The sequence below is a fragment of the Polypterus senegalus genome, chromosome 9 (genome assembly GCF_016835505.1).
Source record: "Polypterus senegalus isolate Bchr_013 chromosome 9, ASM1683550v1, whole genome shotgun sequence".
Lineage (NCBI taxonomy): Eukaryota > Metazoa > Chordata > Cladistia > Polypteriformes > Polypteridae > Polypterus > Polypterus senegalus.
The window spans coordinates 62,175,259-62,187,810 of record NC_053162.1 but is presented as its reverse complement, the minus strand read 5'-3'; the positions used below and the strand labels follow the sequence as shown (position 1 = coordinate 62,187,810).

Below are 12,552 nucleotides of genomic sequence, written 5' to 3'. Positions count from 1 at the left end.
TTAGACAATATATTATCTAATATCAATATACTTTTCTGTTTTTTTCAGTGATGTTACTTTTTAGAATAAATACAGACTGGAGAGGTGTTCTGAGTAACTTAATACAATGTAATTACAATGTTTTCTTGAATAACCCAATTTGAAAAATGTAACATCTTTTCTAATCCTCTTAATCCAGACTAGGATCGCAGGTGGCTAAAGCTTATCCCAGCTAGCACAGCGCGCAAGGCAGGAGCCAACCCTGAACCGGGCGCCAGTCCATCACAGGGCAAATGCATCCCCCTGGTCCAGTTTAGAATCACTAGTTTACCAAACGTGCATGTCTTTGGACAGTGGGAGGAAACTGAGGAGAAAATGCAAACTCTGTGTGTGGAGGACCTGGGATGCAAACTCTGGTCTGCTTACTGCGAGGCAACAGCACTACTACTGTGCCATGGTGCCATCTATCTAAAACATATGTTGTGTTTTTTATTAAAAAGAGCTACATTCTGGACATCTTTTAAAGAGATTAAATCGATTGTAAAATAATTGGTTTGTAAGTAATATAAATTTAATGTAATTCTCTATTACTATTTGCAGTTTAGTAATTTAAATACATACGTGTGCATGAACATAACACAAGTGTAGTAAATTTATTTTAATTAATTAAGAGTTCTAGTTTAATTGAATTGAATTCTTGAAATTTGACATTTATGTAAGTCCATCTTGGGTGAAAGAATATGAAGAGGAAAAATGTTATTATAAGCATAAAAAAGCATAATAAAACACCATGCCAAAAAGTCTTTGGTGTATTCTCTATTAAAAATATAGTTTTTCCAGGAAATATCAGATAACATTAACAAATCAATAAGACTGTAATTTGTAAATACCATGGATAGCATTTCTTAAAAACATGTAACATTTTTTTATTTTAACAATTGAAATAAGATTATATAATTACACAATGCTCTTTCAGCTCTACGGTGGGCTGGCGCACTGCTCGGGGTTTGTTTCTTGCCTTGCGCCCTGTGTTGGCTGGGATTGGCTCCAGCAGACCCCCTTGACCCTGTAGTTAGGATATAGCAGGTTGGATAATGGATGGATCGGTGCTCTTTCACACTTCACTATATTCAAATGTGGAAATATGGCAAATTGTTTTGCCAGTCATTAAAAACACAACGTTTACTGAAAACACAAACCATGAACGCGTACTTCTTGCATTATTTTCCAAACCGGCTTCTTTCCTAAAATAACCATTTGTCTTCTTTCCAAATCTGCCACCCCAGGTTTTTCGATGCCACAATGTTTTAAGAAGCTGATCGGGAGATGTGTGTTTCCTTCACAAACAAAACAAAAGGTATCTTTTTCTCTTGACAATTAACTCCAAAACAAAAGACAAACTTATTATGTTTTTTTAACCACAGGACACCTAAAATTACACATGGAAAAATCCTGGGTATAACAAAAAATGTGATAAACTCACGATGTAGAGGTCAAATTCCTTTGAATTTGTCTTTTCGGTGATCCCTTTATGTAATAAATAAAATTTCATTCTCAGATAAAATTTTTGGCTTATGATTTGAAGGTAGAACTGGAAGACATAATTTCTTAGTTAAATATCGGACCTGATAAAATTCTTGGCACTGCCTGTGTCAACAGGGGTCTGTATAATCAAACGATCTAACAGTACTGACAAAATGTGATGCAGCATGTCAGGGGTCTGTATCAGTGCAAGGTTTTCAAAAAGTCATGGTCAGACTTTATGGACGTGGTGCATACTGGCGGAAAGCTTGCAGCCAAAAATTGTTTACTGGGGAACTAGCCGATTGCTCCTTCATGTGCAAGAGTGACCAGCAGTGGCGTAGCGTTGTGGGGACGGCAGGGGCAGGCCGTCCCGGGCGGCACTTTTAGGGGGCGGCAAAGAATTACTGTATATTTTAATCTTTTAAATTGAAATACCTAAATAAGGGGGCGGCAAATTTTCCTCCGCTCTGGGCGGTTGACACCCACGCTACACCACAGGACCAGCACAGTCATTCGTCATTAATACTCCATGGGTTGTTTGCGAAAGCGCTTGCACCCACAAGGGTAAACGTGGTCTGATTAGGACAGAAAGGGAGTTGGTTTGAGAAGAACAAGGAAAGAGAAAGGAATCAAGAAAGAAAGACTGGTGTAAAAGGACAGAAAAGAATCGGGATGGAGCCCATGTTAATGTAAGGAGGCAAAGTGGTTGGAGAAACCTCACGGAGGAGCAAAGTGAGACTCCCACCAGGGGCATAAAGGATTGTTCATCTTTTGATGGTGGAAGTAGTAGTGAAGAAGGGGCCCAGGGAACCTGCAGATGATGATGGAGAAAGAAGGATAAGGGCTCAGGCTTAGAACATCGAGGCGAATGCCGATAATAGGTGACTGAAATGGGAGTCGTATGTGGATCACATTCGCCAGTGTCTCAGCTTTGCTGAGGGTTCCTGAGTAATGAGTTAGAAGAATTAGATGAAAGAGAGAGGGAAACACTGTGGAATGAGATAAAAGGCTGATGCTGTCTCTGATTTTATCCTTTGTTTTAACAACTTATTTACTGGATTTTTAACTTCTTCACAGTTTTCATAGTGTATTTATTGAAGACTTTATTGATCCGCACCACACTTCGGGCACTGTTTCCTTGTAATGAAAAGAACTTTGCACCATAACTTGCTGTTTGTATTTTTATTGGCTTAGACCATCTCAGTAATGAATATCAATTTCCTGGGAAAATGGGACAAGCCCATGACTGCGGATACTCAGGGCTTCGCACAGAACAAGTGAATTCTTTGATAGAGTTTGCAATTCTTGGGCTGATGCTACCATCCTTAAAATAGGGTGAACATTTTAGTATCCTGAACTTTTTGGATTATGTGGTTTCCTTATTTGCTACAGTTAAATCACAGGTGCTCTGCAATGCATCTCTGATTCATCTTCTAGTTCCATTTTTTTTCCTAGTAACCGTCTTTTATTGAAATCTTTGAAAAAAGAGTTCCTTACTATTTTTGTTTTACCTTCCTTTCCTTAGAACAAACACCAAGTTTCCAAAGTCTTTTCCACTTTTATGTTATTGAGCTTGTCTTTTATTTCCAGTTGGCAGAACATTCTAGAATAGCGACACGTGCATGCATTGTTCCCAACCCACATCAGCCATTATAGTCTGGAAAATTGTCACATATTCATTAATATCTAAATTCTCTGCTTGAAGTGTAAAAGACTATTTATTAGTTGCTATATCACACCTTTGTGTTTCACGGAGACACCTAACAAATTGCAATTTGCAGGTAACCTGCATCATAACAGGATGACACCAGTTCCACGGGTTTATCATGAAACAATGAAATTACGTATGATATTTTAGCTCTGTCTGCAATACACATGCATGGCTGAAGGTCAACAAGTAAACAGCACTGATTTAAACACTTTCTATACTTTCTCTGATTAGTTGAAAAGCGTGACGGACGAGATATCTTAGGCTCTTGGGCATAATTTACCCTCTAGAGGGCTCTTGCTTTGTAACGCTAATTACATAATTCACTCAGTTTGTTAAACTAGTTGTTAGGTCTTAAATCCATTTGCTGACCTCTTCTAACTCATCTTTAGTTTCTCCAGGATCTTTCAGAGTTTGTCACAGGTTGTTAAAATGTGCTTAATAGGTTACTTATGTTATGGTTAGAGTTGCTGTAATTGCACTAACAAAAAACCCACACCACGTATGCCCAAGACCCATCTTCTTTCCAAAACCAACCATCGCAAGTTTTTTCCATTACATGATGTTTTATGTACTTGACCTGTGTATTTGCTTAAAAAAAGACTCCAAAACAAAAGAAACTTTTCATAGTACAAAAGCTAGATATTTCTAACTAGAGAGTTAGACTGTAGTCTTAGTCAAAACAGAACTGCACAAGTCTTCACTAAGAAAATACTGTACTATAAGCAGAACCTAAACACTAAAATAAAAACAGATAATCAAGAATGTCAAAATACTAAACAAGCACCACTTCACTGGTTGAATCTCTATCTCAGACTAAGCAGCTGACACCACTGCATCATAATTTATCAGCTTGTATCAGGTGGGCGGTCCCTAGCAATCAGGTGGGGGCAAACTCGTTCCCTGTTTTAAGCGATTTTCAACATGCGGATGTGACACAGTTAAAAATAAAGCAAAAAAGAATGAAAAACCTTCTCAAAGAAATAAAATTCAATCTAATATATGAAACTAAAGTTTGGAAATTAAACCTTCAAAATATAAAACTATCACAAACTATTTTGAATTTTAAACAGAAAAGTCAGATTTCCCAAATTTCAAGACAAATAAAAAATACATACTTGTATAAGAAATTAAGAATTATTATCTATTTTCTTGCAGTCTGCCCTTACACTTCATAATAAAAGGGTAAGTGTCTGTCTGGTTGATATGTCTTTGTGATTCCAAAAGATGGCACATCACAAACATCTTTAGTTATACAATGCATTGCATCTGTCATTCCAAACATCTCAAACATTAACACTGCTTTTATGAATTCCATACCAAATGGCATATCACAGAAACATGTGTTGCATTTGATATTTTCAACAGATGGCACATCACAAACATTTTTAGTAATGTATTTTATTACTGCAAATGTTTGTGATGTGCCACCTGTTAAAATGACAAATGCAATGCATTTTATTATTACATGCATTGCAAAACACATTCCAGTAGATGGTGCATTGCAAATATTAACACTGAAGTCAACGTTGATTTTCTAGATTTCAACCTGTCTTAGATGTAGCATAATTAGTGATAAGATAAAACTACTACAGATTGTATTTTTTTCTTGTTGCTATCAATTTTTAATGTATGAGAGTTGGATTGGGTTGTCTCATGTGGTGGCGGAGTGGTGGGGGTAGGGGTGCCAAACTTGGGGTTTTACCTTATTGTAATTTCTGTCAGATTGACTTATGTTTCCCTTGAAGGTGTTTGCTTTGTGTTTCAGTAGCAATCCTATAACATAAAAATAAAACAAAACCATTACAGGAAAAACATTTCATTAAATGTCCACTCACAGTGGATTGTTTTATCTTCTTTTCATATGAGAAGGTGGCCTATGCTACTGTTTTTTTTTTTTTAATTATTTTTGCTGTGCAGAATTTCTTTAGCTCAGTGAAGAAGACTTCCCTAAGTAAATAAGGTCATTTCATGCATGAACTGTCACCACAACACACGCTACAATAACTACTCTTGATATGTGTATGTCAGCACTGCTAGGGCCACTTTTTCTTTTTTATTTGCTCATTAATCAAAGCCCTTTTAATTTTCTACGGTTTGTTTTCACACTGTGTGATAAGCTAGAAGTGTTATACCACTTTTATGCAATTATTTATTTGTAGAAGAGCCGATTTCTAATTGCACAATACATAATATTTATCATAATTATGTTTTAATGAATACTTACCTGAAACAAGGCTTTCTGTTGGTTATTGACTTTTTAAAAATTTATATTTAAATATTTGCATTTTCATTAAATTGTTGCATTAGTTCAGTTTGCCCTGTTAAATAGAATACAGTTCATAGCACTCTATTAAATAAAGATATTGATTTAGTGATTGTATTATAATAAACTAGATTGTTTTCCACATAATAGAACTGAAAGCATTTTACCATTTGTTCAAAAATGTGTTTGATATTGATTAGTAGTAAGCTTTTCTTTGTTTATTAGTTTAAGACAAGTTAACATGACACTGTATAATTTAAATAATGATGACTAAAGTAAATTTAAATGAATGTTTGCATTTATTACTGTTTTTCTCATGCATATTTTTAAAATCCTTGATATGCAAATGATACCTTGCAGTTAGCTGGGATGATTATGTGATTCCTTTTTTGTTGATTAATGGCAATTATTAAGTTGGCAAGGTTCAGTTATTGTCTAAATGTTCCTAAATGAATCATGCAGGTTACACAACGTGTTTAAAAATAGCTCTTAATTAGGGGAAAATTTTGATATCAAAGAAATAAAATGTATTAATTGTTCTTTTAATGTACGGTACCAGGCTCATTTTTTCATTTCAGTTGCCAACAAATTCCTTAGCATTAGTGCCTATGCCTTATGTTATGTTAACCTCAAGCTTGTCTTTTTCTGTATTCTGAATGTTTAATTAAACTATAAACTATATATGATAAATGCATGTATTTATCTGTCTGAATGATCAATGCATTCTACTTAAAATTTTAAACTGATTTAAAATCTTTTTGTTCCACAGAGTCTCAGCTGAGTCTTTCTTGGCTGCTGTAGCTTCTTTTAAAGTAGCTATCAGTGGCTTGTTAGAGGTTTATTTTATCACTGCTTGTACAAAAGGTAATCTGAGGCAACACTATATTTATTCATCAGTTGTCACACACGCATGATTAGGGGACAACCAAAGGGCCTGAATAAATGTAGTTCCACGTTGAACCAAAGGCGTGGTGAAGTGCGCGAATTCTCTCTCTTATTTCCTTACAGACCATTCTCGGGAAATCCCGCCCTGTTCCGGAGCAGTGAATGGCGTCACTTCCGGTTCCAGTTCTGATGACATCACTCCCCCTACGAGAATTTAAAAGCTGCCATCTTAAGATGATACTCAGTTCTGTTTTGGACTCCATTGTGTGAACATGTCTTTGTTTTTTGACAGATTTTGCAGCCGGGAACTATTATACGGATGGCTACCCCAAACCTTCCCAATGTCTCTGGATTATTCTTGTTATACAGTCTGTTAGTAACCCCAACTGTATAATTTGTATTTGTTAATACATTTTTAAATGAATACTGTGGTGTCAATCATGTGCATTGAGGGAATGTGTCAATGGCTTCAAACTAGAAACTGTTATAGGGATGGGTTAGAGTGAAGCATATGCTTTAACTTCTCTTTCTCTTGCATCTGGAGGAGGAGAATTCTGAAGACCAATGACACATCATCCAGTACTCCCGGAATCCCCACGCCTTCTGGTCCAGACTCTATATAACCAGCACGACAACTAGAAATGGTGATCGTTCGTTTTGGACCTGTAACTGCTGAAGCTACACTAGCCTGCATCAAGCATTGAAGTCTCTGAGCCTTGAAACAAGCCAGGAAATTCCACTGCTAATTTTCTGTTACTGTTGGTTTATTGTTAGTAGCACTGCTGCTGATATATGGTGATCTCCAGGAGACGCCCACACTTGACTGTGTCTTGTCCCATTGCTCCCAGGATAGTTTAAATGCATATATTTAAAAATATTACAGAATGTCTTCCACTTTTCTGGGCTATAAGAGATCATGCACATTAACATAATTTAACAGTACAAGTGATTTTATAAAAATAAAAATTGCATAACTGAATAATCCATCATTGAAATTGTGATCATTAAATATGTAACCTTACATAAATCAGGTAATGATACATTTCATATCTTAGGGTGGCACAGTGGTGCAGTTGTAGCACTGCTGTTTCACAATAAGGAAACTGGAGTTTGCAACCTGGGTGCTCCGTGCATGGAATTTGCATGTTCTCCCTATGTCTGTGTGGATTTCCTCCAGGTGCTCCAGTTTCCACCCACAGACCAAAGATTTCCTAGTTAGCTGGATAGGTGTTACTAAAATCGGCCCTGCTGTGAATGTGTATGTGTGATGGACTGGCATCCTATGCAGCTGTTGTTCCTGCTTTGTGTCCAGTGTTTGCTTAAGAAAATTATATCTGATACCTGAATAGTGCAAAATATCATTTTGATTATACAGGGTGGGGCATAAACATCTCCAACATTTCGCTCTAGTGGGGGTGGAGAGGTGGGATAGGTCTCCTTTGATAGGTGAGGTTCTACTGTTTTCAGTGCCTATCATGAGTTGGCCCGGTGAACATCGGGGCTTTATTGTTCAAGAGTATTATGAGAACAACCATTCTGTGATAGTGACGCAGAGTGCGTTCTGTACATGCTTCGCACTCAGTCGAAATGCATCTGTAACTGATCGGAAAATGATTTTGCTATGGATTCCTAACCTTCAGGCAACTGGATCCACACTGAAAAGAAAATCACCTGTACAGACCTAGGACAGAACATGTGTGGTTTCAACAGGATGGGGCCACAGCTCACACAGCACGATGTTCGCTCAGAGCATTGAGGGAAATGTTCCCTGGACATTTGATCTCTTTAAGGGGAGATGGGGGGTGGCCAGATTTAAGCCCTTGTGACTTTTTCCTTTGGGGATACCTAAAGGAAAATGTTTTCAAACATTGTCCTCGACCTCTTGAGGATTTGACGGGAAGGATCAGACAGAAACTCAACGCCATTCCGCTTGAGGTGACCCGGATAGTGATGCAGAGCTTCTTCATGTATTGCCAATGACGGTTGCCACTTGTCTGATATGATTTTTAAAACCCATTAAAACAAAACTGTTTTTTATGTACATTTCAGTAATATATACAATTTTTTAGATGGCTTCGTTCATTTTTTTTATACCCCTTCAAAATGTTTGAAATCTTTATGCCCCACCCTGTATTTAGCCATCATATATATATATATATATATATATATATATATATATATATATATATATATATATATATATATATATATATATATATATATATGATGTATATAAGGATAAATATAATTTTGAATTTGATTTAAAAAAAAATTGTTAAAACCTCACCTAAAGTCCTGGTTTTCATCTAACAGACAATAGGTATGTGTAGTGGACTATTAGTTAATTTTATATTGGCCACTCTTATTTGTATGTCCTCACTCTGAGTTGTTGGATTACAGTGTAGAGTTCAGCCATTTTAGCCAAATGAACATCCAGAAGAATCCTCCTCCCTTGTGATCCATTGGGCTTTAAACATCTTCTTTTCAAAACAAGCACTCCCCTTGCTACATTTGCCCCTCCCAGCCTAAGTGAATCCCAGAAGAGCCTCAAATTGCCAGTGTTGAGAAATCTGCATAGATGGCACCATCCCCAAGTGAGTATGGATCACAGACTGTAATAATACACAATACGTCTTGTTATGCTTGTCTGTGACTTATCTTACCTAAGGAACATTTACTTTATAAGTGGAAGGTGGCAATGAAAGCAAAAAGTAAATGATTTTCATAATGATTATAACATTAATAACAAAGCAGTAATGTAATACCTTATTGTACCCTTATTGTAACCTATTATACACGAAGAAGGCATAAAAATGTCTTCTCCACATTTCAATTACATTAACTTTGTAAAGTTACAGCAAGCAACCATTAACAGGAGTTGAGAATTAGATGTTATCTGGAAGATTCTTTAAAGCTTACCATTAACGAGACAAAGGAATACTAACAAGAGTATCTGAATATAGTATACAACAATCTGTTTGTAACTTTTTATTTTTTTTACTAAATACGGATTTAATTTACACAAATTAAAGCAGAAGAGAGTTCCTGCTTAGTATCTTGGAAGTCCAAAGTTCAGATAATGAGTGCAATGTGGCAACTAATGGTAAAAGAGTGAAGACGTTTTGCCAGTCAGAGCAGGCAAATCTGATGACAGAAGTTACTGCAAGAAAAAACTAGCTTCTCACTGAATGCAGCTTTGTAAATTAGAAATGCCAGAAATGTTTCATTTTTAAGTTGTTTTTTACATTGTTCAGTAAACGAGCTATTAAAAAAACAATAATAAATTATAATTATGCTATTTTGAAGGTCATCTCATTTATTATATTTTTTTTGGGAAAAAGAGGCAGAAGGCAGTCTGAGAGTATTTCTGAAACTACTACAAATATTTTGTATTGATTTAAATGCAATGTTAATACATTATAAATTCAAAATAAATATTACATCTAAAAACGTTAAGTTTATTTCCATCTTCATGTAATGGCTATTGCATTTATCTCTCCAGTACATTAAGTCTTATTGTAAGGCCAAGGTCACATGACACAACCTCTTTTTGGAGAATATATCAGACTTGCCGACTGCCAGCTGATCTCAACACCAGATCAGCAGTTGTCAGTATAAACAACTGGCATTCGTTGGGTATGTCAAATTTAGGGACTGAGTCAACTTAACAGCACACTTGTGCTTGTCATTTTTTCTTGACAGTCAATAACATGTTGCGTGATGGAGTCCATGCAGTGCAAAGGGCTAATATGTATGGCAGGTTCAGTCGCAATCCCATCTCATTTTACATTTTTCCATTATATCATGGTAAGTAAAGCACAAGGCATCAGGCAGATGAGTCCCTTTTCTGTTTGGAAGGTCCAAAACACCTGTGGACCTTATTCATCATCGCTGCGTTATATGTTTACTTGTGGATGAATATTCATTGGTTGTCAGCTCCCATTCGCACAGGGTGCATCCCATTGACTAAAGACAAAATCAAATGTGTTTGTTTTTATCAGAGAGAGTCATGGACAAGTTGGAGAAAGCCACATTAGGTAACTGAAAGTCACGGGATTGTGCTACTGACTGCCTCTGACTAGCCAAGATTATGTAAATGAAGGCTACAACCTAAAATCACTGGAAAGGTCATTTATTTGTGACATGACCTTAACTTGCCATACTTAAATGTTTCTAAAACACTTTTACAAATATTATAGTACATATTATTTGTAAAGTTTGTGTTATTAGTCAAGAATGCTAAACTGTTCTCTTGAATTTGTCAATGTTTCTTTTATGTTAGTACAGTTTGATGTAATGAGAGTCAAATGCAGTTATAAATACTACCTATCAGAATCCAGTCTTACATGATGAACATTTTCGTGTGCATCATTTTCCTTTCAAATTTATGCTGTTTCTCATGACTTAGCATTATCATGTCATTAGCCACTGCCATTTCTTCACCTCCTTGGTTCTGATGCCAGCAGGCTGAGCCCTTGGAAGCAAAAGGAGATGAAGGATTTGATGCAATGAGGTAATAAATGCTAGCAGCATTGTTTAGATGCGAGTCATTGGCCAAAGGACACACACACAGAAAATTTCAGTAATTAACAGGAAATCAAAAACCATGGGGAAAAAATCCTGAAAAAAATGAATGAATATCATATGCATTTACTTATTTCTCTGACATCTTTATCTAAGGCAACTTACAACATTTGCGATACTATTTGTTGATTTTTTGGTGAATAACAAAGACAGGGATAAATATAACATAGATGGGTAAACATTTTAGGAAGGATAGACAGAACAGAAAAGGGGTGGGGGGTGGTTGCTGTTATGTAAAACATAATTTAAATGCATTTATTCTTCAGTTGGACAGTGAACCACATCTTACTGAGGACATCTGTATTTGTCTGGAAAGCATTAGGACAAGAGAAATTATTTTAGGAGTATTCTAAAACCCTCCCCCCAATGCAAACAACAATTTCAATCTTTTTAGAAATATTAAAATAGCAGGTTTACATGGGGGACTTTAACTACAGAAACATGTACTGGGTTAACCTTGCAAATAGTGGAGTACAAGGGCAGGAGCTTTTGGCCGTGGAATTGACGGTGTAGATGTGATTGAACTGTTAGGGTCAAGCGACCATAATTTATTACAATTCTGTTTTTTGGTGGATTGCAGATGCAAAAGCTAAAAGTTAAAGTTTAACTTTAATAGGGCAAATTTTGAAATGAAGCGGCAAAGTCTAAAGGGGAAAAACTGGGATAAGCTTTTAAGTGTGGAGACAGTCAAGGAGCAGTGGAAGCCTTATAACGCACTGCTAAGGCCTTATCTGGTGTACTGTGTACAGCTTTGGTTTCAAGGCTACAAAAAAGAAATGGAAGCATTTGAAAAATTCCAAAGAAGAATGACTAAGCTGATTCCAGGACTACAGGGGAAGAGTGTACAGGAAAGATTAAAAGAGCTGAGCCTTTTCAGTTTCATCAAAAGAAGATTAAGAAGAGACATGATTCAAGTGTTTAAAAGTATGAAGGGAATTAGTACAGTGGATCAAGATGGTTAAATTAAAATGAGTTCAACAAGAACGTGGGGACACAGTTGGAAACTTGTTAGGGGTAAATTTCGCACCAACATTAGGACGCTTTTTTTTCACACAGAGAACAATATGCACATGGAATAAGTTATCAAGTAGTTTGGTTTAGAGTAGGACTTTAATGACCTTCAAAACTTGACTTAATGTTATTTTGGAGGAATTGTGTGGATAGGACTTGTGAGCTTTGTTTGACTGAATGGCCTGTTCTCGTCTAAATTTTTCAAATGTAATGATTGTTTCCTGCCTTGCGTCCAGTGTTTCCAGTATAAGCTCCCTTTGAGATTTAGTTTGAATTAGTTGGTTTTAGAATGTTGAGTTATGTATGATAGTTGCACATCTGCGTCTGCATAAGGCACACAAAACGTGTGCACCTAAGATTGCAGGTTGTATTATCAGACAGAGAGAAAGTACATGACCAATACCGTGAGTAAAAATACACTACCATAAATTTATGTTCAGTTTATTCTTGCAAAGTTCACCTCATTGAAGCAATAGTTATAAAGCCTACACAGTTTCCCAAATATAAAACAGCACCAGAGATATTCATTAATACACAACACATAAAACATATACATATATTTGTACAAACTGCGTGTATTTAAATGGACAGTAGG

General features: G+C 36.2%; 1 protein-coding gene across 1 annotated transcript in view; it reads right to left on the bottom strand.

Moving 5' to 3' along the window:
- LOC120534948 (ninjurin-2-like) overlaps positions 1-12,552 on the bottom strand; it is a 119,779-nt gene that overhangs the window by 13,705 nt on the left and 93,522 nt on the right. The window lies entirely within an intron of this gene.